Here is a 21,768-nt window from a genome sequence, read left to right as displayed (position 1 = left end):
CTGTGATTTCTCAAGGCATCTATGTTCCTCTTTTCCCTGGTGATCTTGTTGATGGAGAGGCCCAGTGAATCCAGAAACCCTCAGTGGTGGGCATTTACTGATTGCTAACTAGCATCCTACCTCTCCTCTGCCTGCCTGACAGCATCCAGATTTTGGATTCTGTCAGATTATAATCTTTCTCCTCCATTGCATAGTAGCCGTGGAATCTGAGGGGGAATTGACACCCTCTCCTGCCTCTTACCAACTTTGGGGAAGACTTTGATTGCTAAAAGTTTCTTTGAGAGCAGAAGGGCAATGTTATACTTTTACATTCAAGTTTCTCTCAGGCATTTAAAACATCACTGGAGTAATTGACTAAGTAGTTGATCGAATGGGTCTTGGGGAACCACTGGGCTTGTGGAGAGAATTTTCAGGGAAAAGCTGTGTCTGACACTGTTGTGAATGAGCCAGCAGCAGAACCAGTCAACCGTGGCCACTGTGGCCAGGTGATTATCATGTTGGTGTGTTTTAATATGACATCTGGGAATCTCACCAAGCAGACCAACCTGATCGCCAATGCAGTGTTTCTATTCTCATCATCTTTTGGGACTGTGGCTGGCATCAAGCATTGAAACAGAAAGTGTTCTCAGACGTCTGCCTTTTATTAGTGAAGTCCATTCCTCTATGAAGGCTTATTTCTTCTCATGGCAGAGAAGTGATATCTTTTACAAAGGTAGTTTGACTATCTTTGCTCTGCCCGAGGGCTTTATAGTTCTGGATTCATACTAGAGGCCTTTTGAACTCCCCAAGTTATGCTTGATTTAAGGAATTTTACCTTAACTGCTGGTTTGGGAGCTACAGTCTGGAAGCAGACCTGCCTTAGACTTTCAGCAGATGGAAGAAAAGAAGGAAACTACTTGTGATTGTGCACTGGCTCCATCGTGACCTTGGACAAGTCACTTACTCTCTTTAAGTATGCTTTTCTTCTGTGAAATGAGGGAAGTAAGACCTTCCTTTCAGTATTTTGGGGAGGAATAAATGAGATAAGTGTAATGTACTGAGTATAGTCTGGCACTTAGTAAATAATTAATCAAATACTGGCAGTGATTATTATCAAACTTCTGAGCACAGTGGTTGGCATAAAGCCACCCCTCCATGAATGTTGGCTATTATTATTAATATTCATATTGTTATTTTAAGGGCTATTTTTAGAGCAGTTTTAGGTTGACAGCAAAACTGATGGGAAGGTCCAGAGCTTGTAACCCTCCTTGTCCCCATATATACACAGCTTCCCCCACTCCAATATCCCACACCAGAGTAGTATGTTTTTTACTATAATCAACCTGCATTGACCCATTATTATCACCTAAAATACATAGGTTATGTTAGAGTTCACTTTGGTGTTGTACATTCTACGGATTTGACAGGTATATAATGGCATGCATCTGCCATTATATTATCAAGGAGAATTACTTTACTGCCCTAAAAATCATCTGTGCTCCCCCTACTCATTTTTCCCTCCCCTCAACACCTCACAACAGCTGATCCTTTCTGCCTTTTTTATCATGTCATATTGTTTGAATCATACAGCACATAGCCTTTCCAGATTAGCTTCTTTCACTTAGTAATATGCATTTATGTTTTCTCTATGTCTTTTCATGGCTTGATAGCTTTTAAAAATTTTTCTGAATAATGTATCATTGTTTGGATGCACCATAGTTTATTTAACCATTCACCTACTGAATGACATTTTGGTTGGTTACAAGTTTGGACAATCATGAATAATATAAATTAATATAAACATCTATGAGGAGGTTTTTATGTGAACATGTTTTTAATTTCTTTGGGTAAAATACCAATGATCATGAATGTCAGATTATATGGTAAGTATGTTTAATTTTGCAAGAAACTGGTAAACTGTTTTCCAAAGTTGCTGTACCATTTTTCATTCCCACCAGCACTGAATGAAAGTTTCTGTTGCTCCATATCCTCACAACATTTGGTATTGTCGGTGTTTTAGATTTTGTCATTCTAGTAGGAGGTAGCTCACTGCTGCTTTAATTTATGATTTCCTAATTACATATGATTTTGAGCATCTTTTGATATGCTAATTTGCCACCTGTATATCTTCTTTGGCAAGATGCCTATTCAGGTCTTTTGCCTATTTTTAAATCAAGTTGTTGGTTTTCTTATTGTTGAGTTTTAAGAGCTCTTTGTATATTTTGGATAACAGCACTTTGACATGTCTTGTAAATATTTTCTCTCAGTCTGTGGCTTGTCTTCTCATTCTCTTGAGAATATCTTTTGCAAAGCAGAAGTTTTTAATTTTAATGAAGTCCAGCTTATCAATTATCTCTTTCATGGACTGTGCCTTGGTGTTGGACCCAAAAAGTCATCACTACATCTAGGGTCATCTAGGTTTTCTCCTATGCTATCTTGTTAGTGTTTTATGGTTTTGCATTTTACATTTATGTCTGTGATCCATTTTGAGTTAAATGCAGGGAAAACATTTTTTTGAGTGGTATGAGGGTGGCTAGATTCTTTTTTTAGATTTGGATGTCTGATTGTTCCAGCACTATTTGTTGAAATATCTATTGTATTGCCTTTGCTCCTTTGTCAAACATCAGTTGGCCATGTTTATGTGCACTTATTTCTGGCTTTTCTACTATGTTTCATTGATATATTTGTCTATTTTTGTATCAATATCACACTGTCTTGATTACTCTAGCTTTGTAGTAAGTTTTGGAGTTCAGTAGTGTCAGTCCTCTGTCTTTGTTCTTCTACATTGCATTGGCTATTCTGGGTCTTTAGCATATCTAAATAAAGTTTAGAACATAATTGTTGATATCCACAAAATAACTTGCTGAGATTTTGTTTAGGATTGTGTTGAATCTGTAGATCAAGTGGGAAAGAACTGATGCTTTAACAATATTGAATCTTCCTCTCCATGAATATAGAATCTCTCTCCATGTATGTAGGTCTTTGATTTCTTTTATCACAGTTATGAATCTTATACATATATTTTTAGATATATACATAAATATATATCTTAGATTATACATAAGTATTTTATTTGGGGGAATGCTAATGTAAGTGGTAATGTGTTTCTAATTTCAACTTCCATTTGCTGGCATATAGGAAAGTGACTGAATTTTGTGTAGTAACTTTGTATCCTGCAACCTTGCTATAATCTTTTATTGGTTCCAGGAGATTTTTTGTTATTGCTGTTGATCCTTTACGATTTTCTGCATAGACAATCATGTCGTCTACAAACAAATATAGTTTCATTTCTTCCATCCCAATATATATACCATTTATTTTCCTTTCTTATTGCGTTACTAAGACTTTCAGTATGATGTTAAGTGTTTAGAGGGAGCATCTTGCCTTCCTCCTGATCTTAGTGTGAAAGCTTCTAGTTTCACCATTAAATATTATGTTAACTGTATATATTTTATTGATGTTCTTTATCAAGTTGAATAAATTTCCCTCTATTTCTAATTTGCTGAGCATATTTTCTTTTATCATGAATTGGTGTTGGATTTTGTCAATGCTTTTTCTGCATCTACTGATATGATTTGTGATTTTTCTCCTTTAGCCTGTGATAAATACATTAATTGACTTTCAAATATGGAACCAGACCTGCAAACTTAGAGTAAGTCCCACTGGTTTCAGTGCATAATTCTTTTTATTCATTGTTGGATTCCATTTGCTAATATTCTGTTGATAGTTTTTGTATTGATTTTCATGAAAGATACTGGTCTGTAGTTTTCTTTTCTTGTACTGTCTTTGGTTTTGGTATTAGGCTTTTCTGGCCTCATAGAATGAGTTAGGAAATATTCCTTCTGCTTCTATCTTCTGATAGATACTGTAGAGAATTAGTGTATTTTCTTCCTTAAATATTGGGCAGGATTCACCAGTGAACCCATCTGGGCCTAGTGCTTTCTTTTTTGAAAGGTCATCAGTTATTGATTGTTTCTTTAATAGCTGTAGACCTATTTAGGTTTTTAATGTATTCTTGTGTGAATTTTGGCAGATTGTTTCTTCTACAAAATTGGCTAGGTTATCAAATTTGTGGGCATAGAATTGTTCCTATATTTCCTTTATTATCATTTTAATGTCTATTAGATCTGTAAAGATGGTTCCTCTTTCATTTCTGATATTAGTAATTTGTGTCATTTCCCCTTTTTTCTAACCACCTTTTGGTTTCATTGATTTTTTTTTCTATTGATTTCTTATTTTCAATTTCATTGATTCTTTTGCCTTAATTTTTATCTTTTCTTTTTCTGTTTACTTTGGAATTAATTTACGCCCTTATTCTACTTTATTGAGGTGGAACATCAGATTATTGATTTTTTATTTTTATTTTGTTCTAATATATGCATTAAATGCTATGTATTTCCCTTTAAGTACTGTTTTTGTTACATCTTACAAATTTTTAAGTTGTATTTTCACTTTTATTTAGTTCAAAATATTTTTAAATTTTTCTTGAAAATTTCTTCTTTGACCCATGTGATATTTAGAAGTGTGCTACTTAGTCTCCAAGCATTTTAGAATTTTCTACCTATCCCTCTGTTACTGATTTCTAGTTTAATTCAATCACAGATCATGATAATTTGAGAGTATATTGTATAATGTGAATTCTTTTAAATTTGTTAAGGTGTGTTTTATGGCCCAGAATGTGGTGCATCTTGATGTATGTTCCATGTGAGCTTGATAAGTGTGTGTACTCTACTGTTGTTGGATAAAGTAGTCCATAGATGACAATTATATCCAGCCAATTTATGGAACTGTTGAGTTCAGCTGTGTTCTTACTGATTTCCTGTTTATTGAACCTGTCCATTTCTGATAGAAAGGTTTTTAAGTCTTCAGATATAATAGTGGATTCATCTATTTCTCTTTGCATTTTTATCAGTTTTTACCTAATGTATTTTGATGCTCTATTGTTATGTCCATATACATGAAGGTTTATTATGTCTCCCTGGAGAAATAACCTCTTTATCATTACGTAATGCACCTCTATTCTTGTTAACTTTCCTTGCTCTGAAGCTCCTCTGACTGAAGTTAATTATAGCTATTCCATCTCTATTTTGATTACTATTAATGTAGTATATTCTTCTCCATCACTTTACTTTTAATTTATATGTGTCATTATATTTATAGTGGATTTCCTGTAGGTAACTTATAGTTATGTCTTGAGTTTTTTTTTTTTTTTTTTGAGATGGAGTTTCGCTCTTGTTACCCAGGCTGGACTGCAATGGCGCGATCTCTGCTCACCGCAACCTCCGCCTCCCGGGTTCAGGCAATTCTCCTGCCTCAGCCTCCTGAGTAGCTGGGATTACAGGCATGTGCCACCGTGCCCAGCTAATTGTTTTGTATTTTTAGTAGAGACGGGGTTTCACCATGTTGACCAGGATGGTCTCGATCTTTCGACCTCGTGATTCACCCGCCTCGGCCTCCCAAAGTGCTGGGATTACAGGCGTGAGCCACCGCGCCTGGCCTGTCTTGAGTTTTTAAATCCACTCTGACAATCTCTGTCTTTTAATTGATGTACTTAAATAATTGGTGTATAAAATAATTATTGATAGAGTTGGATTAATATTTACCATATTCATAACTATTTTCTGTTGTCCTTTAAATTTTTTCCTACTTTTGATTTTTTACCCATTTTTATGCACTTTGTGGCTTTAATTGAACATTTTATATAATTTTATATGAGCACTTGTATGATTTTTCTCCTTTCTTAGCATATCAATCATACTTCCTTTTAAATTTTTTTAGTGGTTTCCCTGCAGTTTGCAACAAATCAAATTTCACTTTCAAATGACACTATATTGCTTCACAAGTTGTGCAAGCACCTTACAATGATGAAAAATTGCTGATTCTTTTAGCATTGCTGTTCATTTCACTCATACTTATGCTATAATTATCAAATTCATTGTTGCAATTATTATTTTGATCAAACTGTTATCTGTTAGATCAATTAATAAGAAAAAGAAAAGTTTTTATTTCACCTTCACTATTCCTTCTACAGTACTCTTCATTTCTTTATGTAAATTCAAGTTTCTGACCTCTATCATTTTTCTTCTCTCTGAATAACTTTTTTAACATTTCTTGCAAGGCAGGTCTAATGGCCACAAATTTCCTCAGTTTTTGTCTAAGGAAGTCTTTATTTTTCCCTACTTTTGAAGGATAATTTCATAGGATATAAAGTTCTAGGTTGGTGATATTTTTCTCTCAACACTAAGTATTTTACTTCATTCTCTTGCACACTTGGTTGCTGATGGAAAGTTCAGCATAATTCTTATCTATAGGTAAGGTATTATATTCTCTCTAGCTTCTTTCAAGAATTTTTTTTCTTTTTCCTGAAGACATGGTAGTATAGGTGAAGGTTTTTGTTTGTTTTTTAAATTTTTTGACATTTATCCTGCTTGGTGTTCTGTGAGATTTCTGTCTGTGGTTTGGTGTTTGACACTGATTTGAAGAAATTTCCTGTCATTATTGCTTCAAATATTGCATCTGTTTCTTTCTTTTTCTTCTTCTCCCGGCATTCCCATTAAATGTTTAAAAAAACACACACACACATTTTATAGTCATCTCATAGTTCTTGGATATTCAATTCTATTATCAGTCTTTTTTCTGTTTGCCTTTCAGTTTTGAAAGTTTCTGTTCGTATGTCTGCAACCTGAGAGATTCTTTGCTCAGTTGTTTCCAGTCTAGTAAGAAACACACAAAAGGCATTCTTCATTTCTGTTGCAGTGATCGGTAGCATTTCTTTTAAAATTCTTTCTTAGAATTTCTGTCTCTCTGCTTACATTATCCATCTATTCATGAATTGTACTTTTTTCATGTGAACCTTGGCATACTTATCACAAATTTTAAAAATATTCCTCTTATGATAATTCCAACATTCCTGCCATGTCTGACTCTGGTTCTGATACTTGTTTAGTCTCTTTAAATTGTGTTTTTGCCTTTTAGTATACCTTGTAATTTTTTGATAGCTGGTTATGATGTATAGGGTAAGAGAAACTGAGTAAATAGGTCTTTGGTAATGTAGTGGCAAGGTGTGAGGGAACAGAAGCATTTTATAGTCTTATGATTAGGTCTCAGTCTTTTAGTGAGTCCAGACCCCTGGACTGTGAATTTCACAAATGCTTCTCAGATTTTCCCTGTTCTTTTGTGGGAAAGAATGGCTACAATGGGCTGGAGTTACGTATTTCCCTTCCCCCAGATCAGTTGACTTCTAATTAAACCTTAATAGGTTAGGCTGTGGTAAATAGTATGTTTTGAGGGCAGGCTTCATTAAGAACAGAATGCTCTGGCATATTTCAAAATGGCTGCTTTCCTTCTTTCCCTACCAGCAGCATGAAGGAATTTTTCCCAATGATCTTCACAGTGAGAACCCAGTAAAACTCTTAGAGAAACTCACAAAAGTGTCAGGATCCCACTGTGAATGGTCCCCACCTACCTCTGGAGTTTTTATTTCTCAGATGTGTCTACACTGGGCCTCCATCAATTTGTCAGTTAAAGTTCTGGTTTCCCCTCCCTGGCAGTGGTTTCCAGAGAGGTTTCTCTTTGCGGGTTTTTGCTCTGTTTTGTGATTTTCTATATTTGCCTGTCTCTCCAATTTGGGGGACAGTGGTTTGCCTTGTGACATTACTTCTTTAATTAATCTAATAAGAGTTGTTTTTTAGTGTAGTAAGCCTTTTACTTGCTGTTAGGATGGAGTGATGATTCCTAAGCCCCTTACATGCCAGATCAGAAATCCAATGTCCCTATTATTTTTGGTGTAATCCTCATCACAACTCTGTGAAGTAAATATTGTTAGCTCGGTTTCAAAGAGTAAAAAAAATATTGACTGAGAAAAGTTCCATGGCTTGGAAGTGGGCAAAACTGGGATCAAACTCATATTTCACTTCCCCAAGGTAGCCATTCTCCTTCCAGAGTGCTGGCTGTTCCTACTTACACAGAGCCAGCTGTCCCTACTCATGCAAAGCCAGATGTCCCTATTCATATGGAACTTTGCCCACCAGTGCTTCATTTGACCAGATTTGTGCTGGTGCTTACCTTGAAGCTCTTTAAATTAAAGCTTAGGTGTTTTGACCCGCTGTTGTAAATTGGTGGGCCTTCTGGGGAAATCCAGCTCTTGATCAGTGAACTCTTATCTAATTCGTTTTGAACCCATGACATTTGCTTCTCCTCAGGGAAAGGAAAAGAATGAAAAATGAAATATGCTCATTTCATTACTAACGGCTCCAGTAAAATGATTTAGGATGGCATAATTTGAAAAGGAGAGCCAAAATGTAGCCACAGGAATATGTGTAATTCTCATTAATTTGGGCAGAAAGGAAAAATGGACTTAGAGCCATCAGGCCAGAGTTAGAGCTGAGTCCTGGCTTTGTGCCTTGGTCTGCAAATGAGCCTGAGCCTCAGTTTCTTTATTACTAAATAATCTTTTATGTTTGCATCATGGTTCAGTTAAAAAGCACCCATTAACAGTTGCAGAATATGTTAATGCTTAAAGGAAGCTAAAAGGAAGGATATTAGAGAAATATAATGATGTCGGTCTGCTGAGTAGTTTGGAGAATGGAAAACTATGTGCTTTTGAGGATAGTTTTTAACTTTCAGATTTTGCTTTAAAATCACTTCTGACTGCAAAACAGCTGAGGCATCCTCAGCTCGCACCCTCTATTTTTGGCTTCTAAATTCTTAGACTGATATTCCATTTCCTGATGTCTTTGGCTACTGCTCAGCTGACCACAGCTTTCTGTTGGTCCAGGAGACTATCTAATTCCATTTGGTTACACACTCTAGTTTTCATTTAGCATCTTTTTGCAGAGCTCATCACTTCCCACCTGCAGACCCATCCTAAAAAAATACCCAGGGATTCCTTCCACATTTAATTGCATAATTGACCTCATCTGGACCTGTTTCACCTTAGAGAAAGCCGGTGCCAAAAGAATGCCTTCCCATGCCTCAGTATCAACTTATGTTACACAGATAATGCTTATGCTTGAGCACACAACAGTGTGAGACCTCCCACCACCATCTCCAACGGGGGGTACAGTACGGAAGATTCGTCTGCATTGGTCATTGTGAATCCTGCTCTAGTCAGATTCAGCTCAGGAAAAAAACACTGGAATCTGTGCCTGCAGTGAGTTGTCTTAAGAATGTGGCAGAGGAGGTCAGCTTCTAAGAGACAAATCAAGGAGACTCAGCAAGCAGTAGATGCACTTGACCAAGCCAGAGGGGGCCTACCCTGAGAAGTGTTTTGTCCATGTGCTGCTGATGAAGACTTAGGAAATATTCCAGTGCAGCTAAGGGCGTGGCTCTAAGCCTGGATTTCACTGCAGCAAACCCTTTTTAAGTAATTCTTTGGAAGCAGTGGTTTGGTTAAATGACCAGGCTGCACTGAACCTGGGAAATGAAAATTGGACTATCAAATTCTATGAGAAGAAACCATGCTGGGGGAATCACATGTAGCAACTATGTGAAAGTGAGTTTTCACAGAGGTTCTATTGTGGTACAGAATTCCTATAGCCTGAAGGAAGTGTCCCTCAAGAACAGTGATTCTCAACTGGGGATAATTTTGTTCCCCAGGGGACATTTGGTAATTAACTCTGTCATAAGTTTCCTTGAAGAGTGAGTTTTGGCCCGATTTCCTCTTACCCATCTTCAGTTCCTAATACCCTAGTCTGGATGTATGGGATGGTTGAATAGCCATGTGATGTGGTTTCAATGTTTGTCCCCTCCAAATCTCATGTTCAAATGTGATCCCCAGTGTTGGAGGTGGGCCTAGCAGGATGTGTTAGGTGGATCCCTCATGAATGGCTTGGAGCCGTACCTGCAGTAGTGAGTTCTTACTCTGTGAGTTCATGCTGGTTGTTTAAAATCTTGGTCCCTCTTTCACCATGTGACATGCCTGCCCTCCCTGTGGCTTCTGCCATGGGTTAAAGCTTCCTGAGGCCTCACCAGAAGCTGAGCAGATGCTGGTGCCATGCTTGTACAGCCTGCAGAACCATGAGCCAAATACTCCTCTTTTCTTTATAAACTACCTAGTCACAGGTACTCCTTTATAACAACGCAAAGCAGACTAATACACCAGATCAGAAAGAAGCCATAAAGCCTTACAGAAAGGGATGAACAGAGGATGACAGGGGTACAAAATGATAGAAAGGTGGCCCACAGAACCTTTTTCTTACTTTGGTTCGTTCCTTCCATCTCCATCTCTTTCTTCTCTCAAACAATTACTGAAGACCTACTATATGCCAAGCACTGTGCAGAGCACTGAGAATATAAGGATGAATGGCACAATCCCTACACTTTAGGAAGTCACAGTCCAGTGGGAAAGACAGACTTGTAAACCAATAATTAGACCCCACAGTAGTACTTCATTAGAAGCATAAAGAAAAGGTTTTGAGAGTGACTACTGAAGGAGTTCATATTAGTTTTCCATTGTTGCTGTAATAAATTTTTGCATAATGGCTTAAAAGAGCACAAATTTGTTTTCTTACAGTTCTGGAAGCCAAGCTCTGAGATTTAGTTTCTCTAGGTTGAAGTCTAAGTGCCGGCAGGCTGGTTCCTTCTGGAGGCACTAGAGGACAATCTGTTTCTTTGCCTGTTTTAGCCTCCGGAAGACTACATGTCTTCCGTGGCTCATGACCCCTTCCTTGCATCCCTCCAGTCTCTTGCTTATGTCATCATACTCCCACTTCTTCCATGGTCAATTATCCCTCTGTTCCCTCTTATAAGAAGTCTTTGATTATATTTAAGGCCCGTCTGATCTAGGATAATCTTCCCATCTCAAGATCCTCAACTCAAATCACATCTGCAAAGTCTCTTTTTAGCATAAAGGTGACATTCACAGGTACTAAAAATGAGCACCTGGATATCTTTAGGGGGCATCATCCAGCCTACCACAGAGTTATAGAATGAAGACAGGGCATTTGGGCTGTGTCTTGGGGGATGAGTAGGAGTTTTTCTGGCAATTTTATTTTGTTTTCTTTCTTTCTTTTCTTTTCTTTTCTTTTTTTTGAAATGGAGTCTCACTCTGCCGTCCAGGCTGGGGTGTGCAGTGGTGTGATCCCAACTCACTGCAACCTCTGCTTCCCGGGTTCAAGTCATTCTCCTGCCTCAGCCTCCTGAGTAGCTGGGATTACAGGTGCACGCCACCATGCCTGGCTAGTTTTTGCAATTTTAATAGAGACAGGATTTCACTATGTTGGTCAGGCTGGTCTCAATCTCCTAATCTCATGATCCTCCTGCCTCACTCTCCCAAAGTACTAGGATTACAGGCGTGAGCTACCATGCCTGGCCTGCAATTTTCTAAGCTGAGAAGATATGATTTTACCTGTTCAGAGACTGGTAAGATATTCAAAGTAACCCCATAGTGACTTTGTGCAGAAGTTGAAGCTGGTGAAAGTGGCAAGGCCAGGGTACAAAGAACCTTCAATGTCAGACCTGGAGGTTTGAATCTGGTTTTATTCACAACAGAACTTATTATAAATGGAATGGAGTGGGCTGTTGATAAAGTCAAGTGGAAGATCATAAGGCCTTAATAAGGGCAGAGACACTGGCATTCGTCAGCTATCCAATAGGGCTCTTCCTGTTGGGGGAATACCAAACCATGCTGAGTGTTCTTAACTCCCATCCTCATTTCTGTGTCCTGGTTTAGGCCACCTCATCTGAATGTTTACTAAAGACTTCAAAATCTTCCAGTTTTGCTGTGATTCCTCACACTGCGGCCAAAGTGATCATCTAAAACACAAGCCTGACCATATCACTGCCTGGCTAGTCATGAATGACTCCCAGTTATCTTCAGTATATTCCACATGACCCTCCAACATCTGTGCTCTGCTCACATCTCCAGTCTCACTACTGTGCTTTGCTTGGTCATTGTTCCCAAGTACTTAGCCAGTTGCTGAGTCAGAAGATCCCCATCTTAGGAGACTTTAAACCTTCATGTGAGCCCAGGTCACCATTTCCAACCCCTTCTCTATATGAGAGTGCCTTTTGGTTCCCTTGACATTCTTGCTGATTAGTTTGGCCTTGACCAGATCACTCTAATGTGATCTAGTAATGTTCAATCTCAGGGAAAAGGGTGGTATCCTAATCAGGGCTCTAAGATGGCCTTCAAGTCTCATTTTCCCAATGACTGTCCACCCCACCCTCACCCAGGTCAATTCCCTTAGCATCCCTTCCTCTTGAGGGTGGCTGTACTCTGTAAATATGATGGGATAGCACACTTCCATGAGCAGGTTACAAATCAGTTGACTAAGTTAATCAAAAGGGAAAGATCCTTGAAGGGGCCTGACTTCATCAGAGGAGACTTGAAAAGAAGTCAGAGAGATAGTCCCCTGCTGCCTTAAGGAGGAAGAATAGATTTGAGTATGAGAGGCCCTGGGGGTAAGACAGGGATATGAATGAAACTGCAGGTGGCTACCAGAAGCTGAGAGCAGAGATTTAGCAAGAGAATTAGAGATTTAACAAGAGAATGGGGATATCAGTCCTCCAACCTCAAGAAACTGAATTCTGTGAACAACCATATAGGAATTGGAACCCCAGAAAGGAATGCAGCCTGGTCAATAACTTGATTTCAGCTCCTGCGCGGAGAACCTAGCTCAGTCATGTCTGGACTGCTGAACCTACAGAAACCATGAGATAATCAATGGGAGTTGTTTTAAGCTAAATGTTGGGTAATTTGTTCTGCAGCAATTGAAAACTACTCATAAGTGGGAGTTACATGGAGGATCCCTTCCCACCAATAGACCCCCATGCTTTACTCCAATTCATTCCCACCCAGAGCTTTGCACACCAAGAGGACCTGGGAGCAATATCAAGCCCCAAAGACATTTTCCTTGCTTCCTCCTGGTTTTAGAGTTACATAACAGGCAGGGATGATTCCAGAAGAGATTTTTCTCTAATATAGTTCTGTGTCAAAAGGACATGCTGGCTCCACCTACACAGAGAAGCAATGCTAAGTTGCTAGTTTAGGAAAAAATCAAGTTCTACCTCACCAAACATTGGGTCATATATGGCTAAGAGTGAAGTAAAGAGTAGGAGAAACTCTTGGGAAGATGGTTCTAACTGGTTTGCAAAGCATGGTCCCCAAACAACAGCAGCAGATGGGAACTTGTTAGAAATGTGAATTCTCGGGCCCTTTCCCGGAGCTCCTGAAACACAAATTGTGTTTTAAATATCCCTCCAGGTGATTCTGAGGTACAATAAACTTCGAACCACTGACTTACACAAATAATAGTTGGTTATACAAATGATGCATAGCAGTATTTTCTTCTAAGTGAATCCCTCTAAAACAAAACAACATGGTAATAAGGGATGCAGAGCCCATACAAGGCTCAAACTTGCTCAGGCTGCCCACAGTTGTGATCAGCTACCCTCAGGCTCTCACAGGTCCCGGTGACATGAAGGTCAGAGAACCTGTGATGTTAGCTGTCAGGGTCACTTTGGGATTTATTTAATCCCAGCCTAATCCCATCCTCATGAAGCCTGCCTGACACATAGTTGATATTTGATAAATATTTGTGGAATGCATGATAAAGTGGGTCTTAAAAAAAACCAACATTCCTTGTTTGGGCCCTGGAGTTGGAGTTCTCTTCCCAGGTCCATTCAAGGATAAATCCACCCTCATTAAAGAGAGAGGAGAATTCTCTAATTTGAAGCATCTCTCTGGAACATCAGAGGTATGGTACATAGCGGATGGTGCTTTGGCATGGGAAAAAACCATGAAGCAGAGGAAAGTGCAATTCAAGAGCCTGCAGCGCCTATCTCTGCTACCTCCAGCCCTCTTTCAGCATCTGTGTTCAGGCTTCTGGAAAGGACTTAGCACCTATGCTCAGCTCAGTCAAGACCCTTGATACCCACTATAGGGAGCCTAGGACAAGAAACTTCAAATTGGCATAAAAGAGAAAATAATCTGCATTAATGCACATGACAACAAATGGATAGTTTAATGACCATTTCTGGGCAGTAAAGGCTACCCTGGGGCAAACTGGTACTAGCCCACATTCCAAGAACACAAGGTACTTTTCAGCCTGGTCAACCAGATTGTAATTCCTTCTGTACCACATGTTATTATGTGATTCTTGTTGCCTTGGAAAGCTCAGATGATTAAAAGAGTTTGTTTGCCACTTCCAAGAATCCCTCTTGCAATTTAAATGATTCATGTACCCCAGTTTTACAAAAAGGAAAACAACTTCATTGTTATTTGCTCCAATAAAGCCCTCAAATGTTCAGCTTATTATTTTGTTACCTGGTAATGAGCCGGGGGGGGGGGGCTGTTATTTCTAATTCTCTAATCTTTTCCATGGGGGAATTCTTATGGGATAATAAAAATTCCTTATTTTACTAACAAAGAAACAGCTGCTGTTCTCATCTTTTCTCCTTTTTTTAGGAGGTTGGGAAGGGGAGATACTTGCTGTCACGTGCTAGTATTCTCTGCTGCCTAGCAAATTTCAGAAGAAGAGCTGAGCAAAAAGGAAGTCAGGGTGATAGAATAGTCCTTTCTTATCTCGGCACCAGAACAATAACACACTTGCGGTTGACACTGTGAGTTCTCCCCCAGCATCCATCCCCTCCTTCTTCCTTTTCTTTTTACAGATTCCTCAAGGTTTACCTGCACTGTGCTTATATTTAGGTATAGAAAAATTCCATCATCACAAGAAACCCTCAAGTTGCCCTTTTATAACCACATCTACCTCCCCACTGTCTCCCGAATCCCTGGAAAGCACTAATCTATTTTCCATTTCTTTAATTTTGGCATTTCAAGGTGTTATGTTAAATGGAATTATGCAAAATATAACCTTTTGGGATTCTTTTTTTTTACTCAGCACAATTCTCATGAGATTCGTCTAAGTTGTGGCATGTATTAATAATTCTTCTTCTTCTTCTTTTTTTGAGACAGAGTCTCACTCTGTTGCCCAGGCTGGAGTGCAGTGGCACGATCTTGGCTCACCACAACCTCCATCTCCCAGGTTCAAGCGATTGTTCTGCCGCAGCCTCTCGAGTAGCTGGGACTACAGGGACACGCCACCATGCCCAGCTAATTTTTGTATTTTTAGTAAAGACAGGGTTTCACTATGTTGGTCAGGCTGATCTCAAACTCCTGACCTTGTGATCCACCCACTTCGGCCTCCCAAAGTGCTGGAATTACAGCTGTAAGCCACCGTGCCCGGCAATAATTCTTTTTTTCATTGTTGAACAGTATTCTGCAGTATGGATGTACCACAGTTTGTTTAAAGATTCACTCATTGGAGAAATCCAGTTGTTTCTAGTTTGAAGCTAGAAACATTTGTGTGTAGCGTTTTGAGGCACATAAGTATTCATTTCTTTGGGACAAATGCCCACACGTGCAACTTCTAGATTGTATGATTGTTGCATGTTTATGTATAGTTGTTTATGATAGTTATTATGTTTAGTTTTACAAGAAACTGACAACTTGTTTTCCAGAGTAGATTTACTATATTTCTACCAGTAATGTATGAGTGGTCCAATTTCTCTATATCCTTGCCAGCATTTGGTATTTCTGCTATTTCTTGTTTTAGTCATTTAGATAAATATGCAATGATAACTCCTCATGGTTTTAATTTTCATTTTCTTAATGGAGAATGAGGGGGAAAATTTTTCATGTGCTTATTTGCCATCTGTATGGCCTTTTCAGTGAAATATCTGTTTATGTCTTTTGCCCATTTTCTAATTAGATTACTCATTTTGGAGACAATGAAAAATGATTTCTTGAGTTTCAAGAGCTCTTTATATGTTCTGTATACTGGTCCTTTGTAGGATATGTGGTTGCAGTCCTTCTTTCTTTCTATAACTAAACTATTTGGGTTTATGCTGAGCAAATGACTGTCTAGCCAGGGACTACTCTTCTCAACTTTCCTTGCAGCTGAGTATAGCCATGTGGCAAATATCAGGCCAAGAAGATGAGAGTGGAAATGATACATGCAAAGTCTGATCATGCTTAATGTAAATAAAGGCCACTTGTTCTGAACATCTATCCTCTACCCATTCTAAGAGCATAGACCTTGCAACCACCCAACTTCAACCAGGCAGATGGGGATACTGCCTTAGAATAGGGGTCAACTGTTAGTGAGTAGTAAAATAGTAAACACTTTATGCTTGTGTGCCATATGGTCTCTGTAGAAATTAGTTAACTTTGTCATTTTGGCACAAAAGCATCCTTGGGCCATATATAAACAAAAGAGCATGGTTGTGTTTACATAAAAATTTATTTACTACAACAGGTAGTCTGCTCATTGGATATTGTTTGCTAACCCCCTAAGGCAAAGCCACAAGATAACAAGAACTGCATCCCTGAATGGTCACATGGAGTGGAGCTATTCCATCATCCTGGATAGCTACTCTCTAGATTAATTCATGAAAAATAAATTAACTTCTGTTTTTGTAAGTCACTTTATTTTAGGGGCTCTTTATTGTAGCAGCTCAGCCTCTGCCTATATACACAGAAATTAGCATTCACAGGGTATTTACTGTGCCCACTGTGAAAAGCTGATTCAAAGGTAAATTCTACATGCTCCCTGCTCAGACAGAGCTTGCAATTGACTGTGAATGATTCTAGTACAGTAAGATGGTACCTAAGTCGTAAAGAAAGAGAAGGGAAGAAAAGCTTTACTGAGAGCCAAATATATGGCAGGCATTTTTTTGTTATAATATCTTTGAAGGCTCAGAGAAGTCTATGAAGTATGTTTTTATATTTCCATTTTAGAAATTTTAAAAACCCATGAGTCTCTGTAAAGTTATTTAACTTTCCCAGTGGCATAGGTAAATTTGAACCCTTGAAAAGTATTAACTAAGGATTTATTCACTGTTGACATTCAGAGCCTGACCTGAGACCTCTGTCTCTGGGGCACAGTGAGCCTTTGCTTCCTCCCACAGTCCTCCATGCTAGGTAATGCCTCCATCATCGTAGTCGACCCAAGAAAGCACTTACCAAGCCGCTTCTATTTGCCTAGCTCCCCAACTAGGTCCAGAAAGGCCAAAGGAATGAAGGAAAGGATTGAACCTTTCAAAGAACATAGCTTTTGACAGTGTGGTTAAAAAAATCCTCCCATCTTTCTGTGTCTTGGGATTGACCAACCACAAAGAACCACACTGCTCTTTCATAATATACTCTGAAATAAGACCAGTTTTCTCAAGACTTTCATAAGACTTGTGATAATCCCTCGATTACTTGCCTATATAAAATTTCAAGTCCTCTTCCTTTTCTTTGAAGCATTACTCATTAATGAACATTCTCTCTATTGGAATAACCTGAATAATATAATGTCCTTAATTGTCTTGTGCTTTTTATGTTTTATAACTTTCGTGATGAATCAAATAGGATTGGACTTCACCTTTGAATCCTCATTTACTCCAGCTAGATAGTGAGGCTTCTTGGAGCCCTGTTTATTACCTCCTTACTTATGACTTGGGGACCCAATGGTGGGCCCAACTCCTGGTCCTGTGCTCTGGACTTCTGTCTTTCAGTAGCACAGTAAATATTTGACTTTGATTCTTTTCAAGTACTTAATTTCTGGTACCGGCTTCTCTTGGCTTTATGGTCTGACAAATCAGTGTTCTCTGTAAACAGATTAATGTAAATGTAATACATATATGTAATGTAAACACAACTTTTCTCTGTTGGATAAAAGATGACAAAGGATATGGTTTGTTAATCTTTTCTGTTTGTCTTATTTTTTTCCGTTTTTAATTCAAATCAATTAAAAACTTGTATCCACTGGGAGGAGAACAGGTCTTTGATATAAATTGGTGAGTTTTGCATTTCTGCATTTGTGTTTGACCTATGACTAACATTTTAGCTTTGAAGCTATTAGTTTTCTGTGTGTGTGTGTGTGTATGTGTGTGTTGTGTTTAGGTTTATATGCCTTATTTGGAAAGGCCTTTACCTCTCATTGTGTGAATGTGTGATGTTTTCCTAGATCTGGATGGTATTACCAAATTAGATTATAAAATTCTTAAATAAATTCTATTCTCATTGACTTAGAGGTAAATAAGTGATTACATAAATTTAATATTCCTAAAATATCCAGAAATTGAGGACCCTAAAGCTTAAATAGTTTCACTGTGGAAAAAAGAGGTATTGTTACGTTAACTAGCTCAGAAACGTTCTGAGAGTTCAAGTTCACATAATTCAGGTAAATATCTGGCAAATAAAATTGGTCTAATAATTTTGGTTCAATAAAAACAGCTCTATTTTCTCTGAGTTATAGCATTAAGTATAAAGAAGCACACATTTTCATTCTACTTGGGGGTAGTCTCTCTAAACTTATTATAGGTTCACTGATCAAATAAGTTAGGATTACTTCTACTTAATGTTTAAGATTATGAAAAATATAAGTTTGTATTTAACCAAATAGAATCCTTATTCTGAAGACTTTATTTCAATGGTAATTATGTTTTTCAGTATGTGATCTTGAAAATAATTCCCAGTATCTTTAGGTAAATTAAAATCTTGGACTTCTGCTAAATTGAGTTAGACATCATTTCTGAGTAAGACTGAGTACTGAAATATTAATTATTAACCATAATTTTAAGTTTATATATGTTTGCATCTAATTTTTCTATTTTTTTTTTTTTTTTTTTTTGAGACGGAGTTTCACGCTTGTTACGCAGGCTGGAGTGCAATGGCGCCATCTTGGCTCACCGCAACCTCCGCCTCCTGGGTTCAGGCAATTCTCCTGCCTCAGCCTCCTGGTAGCTGGGATTACAGGCACGCGCCACCATGCCCAGCAAATTGTATTTTTAGTAGAGACAGGGTTTCACCATGTTGAACAGGATGGTCTCAATCTCTTGACCTCGTGATTCACCCGCCTCGGCCTCCCAAAGTGCTGGGATTACAGGCTTGAGCCACCGCGCCCGGCCTCTAATTTGTCTGTGCTACAGAGAGGCTATGTAGTTTGGGTGTGTTAATGAGTGTTTTCACTTTTGAGACAGTGCATTGTAAGAGATGTGTATGGTTACAGAAAATGTGAGCTCTGCTAACATGCTGCAAAGTGCTGGCATGTGACAGACGACAGTTCACAGTTTCCTGCCTCCTAATTTTCTCTGTGGAATAGAGGTCACTGATATGGATGAAATTCCACTAGGAGCAATAGTGGCAAAAGAACAACTATATATGCAAGGTAGGCAGACTTTGTTTTTTGTTAATGAAAACAGAGTAGTTTTGTCTCAAACTAAAATGACTACTTGTTGCAGAGTGAGAAAGAGGGAAGAGTAGGACAATCCTGAAAGGATAAAAATACTTATGGAAGGTACATGGAAAAACATTGCATCTACTGTTGTCACAGCTAGCTAAGGTTTGATGGGTTTATTTAGAAGATTTCAGAAAAAGCTTCAGTTATTCAATATTGTGCTGATTGAAAGCAAAAATTTATTTTTAATCTTTGTTAAAGTGACAAAATTTCCTTGGATCATTGGTCTGCTCATAATGTAAGGTTATAAAATGTTATTCTTTACCATCTGTATAATCTGCCTAAATAGCAAAGATTCTATGTCTTAACAGAATAAGCTTTTATGGGTTTATGTTCATTTTTTTCTATATCCTTGATGATTTGAGAAAACAAAGGCTTCTCATTTAAAACAGAACTACGACTCTTTACAATCATGTTACCTTTTAGGCTTATTTTTAAATGTTTTACTGTCACTTTGAAATGAGAAGTAAAATATTACCTCTCAGACACCCACGATCCAATTCCTATCTTAGGTGTTCAAATCTCCTAACAGCTTTTGATTTTTGCATTTACAAAATTGATTCCTGAGTGATGTCTTTTGCACCTAAAGGTGTTTTTGAGATTTCCTAGGGGGATCCTAGAAAATCACAAAGAATTTGTTCTTTCACCTTGTAAAAAGGGAGAAACTAGAAATAATGAGGTGTATGCGATATGTTACCCTTGATGAATTTCAAAACATTGCCAAATCAGAAGAGATGCAGATGCTTAACCTTTTCTATGATAAATCTGTGTAGATAACATTATTAATACAAATATTTCAGAATCATATGCTGTAAGGGAAGCTCTTGGATATTTGTCAGTTCTCTTGCTATCTATGATATAGTCCTGTTACTGCTTTGTCTGATACCAAAAAACAACAGTATAGTCACAATTCAATTATTTTTAAAGATGTGAACTGAACTGCAATTTACTTCTTTAAATTGAATCTAACATCTTTTAGGCTCATGGTTCTCAAGTGGATTTTTTTTAATCTATGAAGTTTTATTAACATCATTTAATAAAACTGTGGAGTTTTATTTGATACATAAATGTTTAAGACCTATTGTAGGGTTGCAGAATCTCTTCACTGGATTACTTCTGATATATTCCTGGTATTTCTTTAAACTATATACTTGATATCTTCATGGTGTATTATATCTAAGGATTACGGTGTGTTAAATCTAAAGTTGTTTTGGTAAAGATGATGTTCATCCATTTTTATAAATTAGCTATAATATCTACTTTTCTTTGAAAATGGGGTTAATTGTTATATTTATAGATATTTTGTCTCAGCTTTTTTTGGATTGACTTTTATCTTGTTTACACAGACACAAATTCTTTTTGTAGTTGCATTATTCTTGTAGGATCTCTCATGGGATCTTTCACCTTTTAAAATTGCAAGTAAATAATAGATGTGCCAACTCTGTCTGTCTTGTCTGGTAGATATTTAACTGGTTTTCTTTAACTCCTGGACAAAACTGAACTTATCTGTCACCTGGACCATATTATCCATTTTTTTAACCAAATTTTTAATCCTTTCAGTTTTCTTCAAGATCTGGCTACAATCCTTCGAACTATTTCAATTTTTCTCCCTCCCACCTGGCTCAGCATCACTGGGAACTAAAACCCTGACTGACCAGATCTCTATCATTACTTTAGGTTACCCTGCAGCTGGCTCTTTTCCCTAGGATCTGAAGAAATCTTACAAGCTGAAGCCTGACAGTTTGGTGCAAACCTCTAAGGACTCACCACTTCAGCAGACCATGCATAAGCCAGAGTTCTCTCTAAACAAATTATATCTAGACAAACAAGGAAATCCAGTGACATGCTTAGGCCATACATATCCTTTTATAAGAGGGAACCAAGACAATGGATGATGTCACCAAGAGCATCAACATTTCAAGCTTTGGAGCTTGAAGAAACTCAAAGAGTGATGCTCGATAACTGAAAGAGCTTCCTCCACAAACGTCTTGACTCATTGGACTTGTTAACCTTCAGATTCACTCCCACCTCTTTCCTTCAATACCAGTTTTCATATTAATGCTTCCCTTTTTCATTTTGGGCATTCCCCTTTCAAGAAGCCTGGTCTTCAGTCCCTAAAACGCTGATCTTTGCCACTGACTCTCCACAGACGGTTCAGGTGGTTTACAGAAACAACAATAACAAAGTCCTCTGGTGACCCTTTCTTGGATCCTGCTCCACCCTCTCAGGAGATTTATGATCACCTCGGAGTTGTTCAACAATGAGTGACATTTGCCTTGAACAAAAGGTGGACTGACAATATTGAACTTTTTCTGAGTCTTGTGCTTCCTGAAAGTTGCGACAATTATGAAATCTGCCACACCACTCCTTTGTGTCCCAGGAGGCTAACTACAGAGGACCACCCTGCCCTTGTATATTCCAAGACAAACTCACCTCCATCCTTTCTCACGACGTCTGTAGGACTCACAGACAGCTCCCTTAGTGACCTGCTTGCATAGAACCCTAGGTCTCCTTCCTTTTCTTTGAGAAAGTTCTCATTAACGATCATTCGCCTTATAGTAGC

At 38.1% G+C, this 21,768-nt stretch overlaps 1 protein-coding gene and 1 long non-coding RNA gene across 9 annotated transcripts in view; one reads left to right on the top strand and one right to left on the bottom strand.

Annotated features, from left to right (window-relative positions):
* POGK (pogo transposable element derived with KRAB domain) overlaps window positions 1–21,768 on the top strand; it is a 339,612-nt gene that overhangs the window by 99,752 nt on the left and 218,092 nt on the right. The gene's annotated exons all lie outside the window — the stretch shown is intronic.
* Window positions 1–21,768, bottom strand: part of LOC144580272 (uncharacterized) — a 222,848-nt gene that overhangs the window by 62,014 nt on the left and 139,066 nt on the right. For 2 of the 6 annotated variants that reach the window (XR_013529571.1, XR_013529572.1), the window contains one exon: window positions 1–21,768. This exon is cut by the window's left edge and continues 27,705 nt beyond it. The exons of the other annotated variants lie outside the window; for them this stretch is intronic. This is a non-coding gene — a long non-coding RNA (uncharacterized LOC144580272). 6 annotated transcript variants of the gene reach the window in all.

The sequence above is a fragment of the Callithrix jacchus genome, chromosome 18 (genome assembly GCF_049354715.1).
Source record: "Callithrix jacchus isolate 240 chromosome 18, calJac240_pri, whole genome shotgun sequence".
Lineage (NCBI taxonomy): Eukaryota > Metazoa > Chordata > Mammalia > Primates > Cebidae > Callithrix > Callithrix jacchus.
This window is presented reverse-complemented; position numbering and strand designations above follow the sequence as displayed.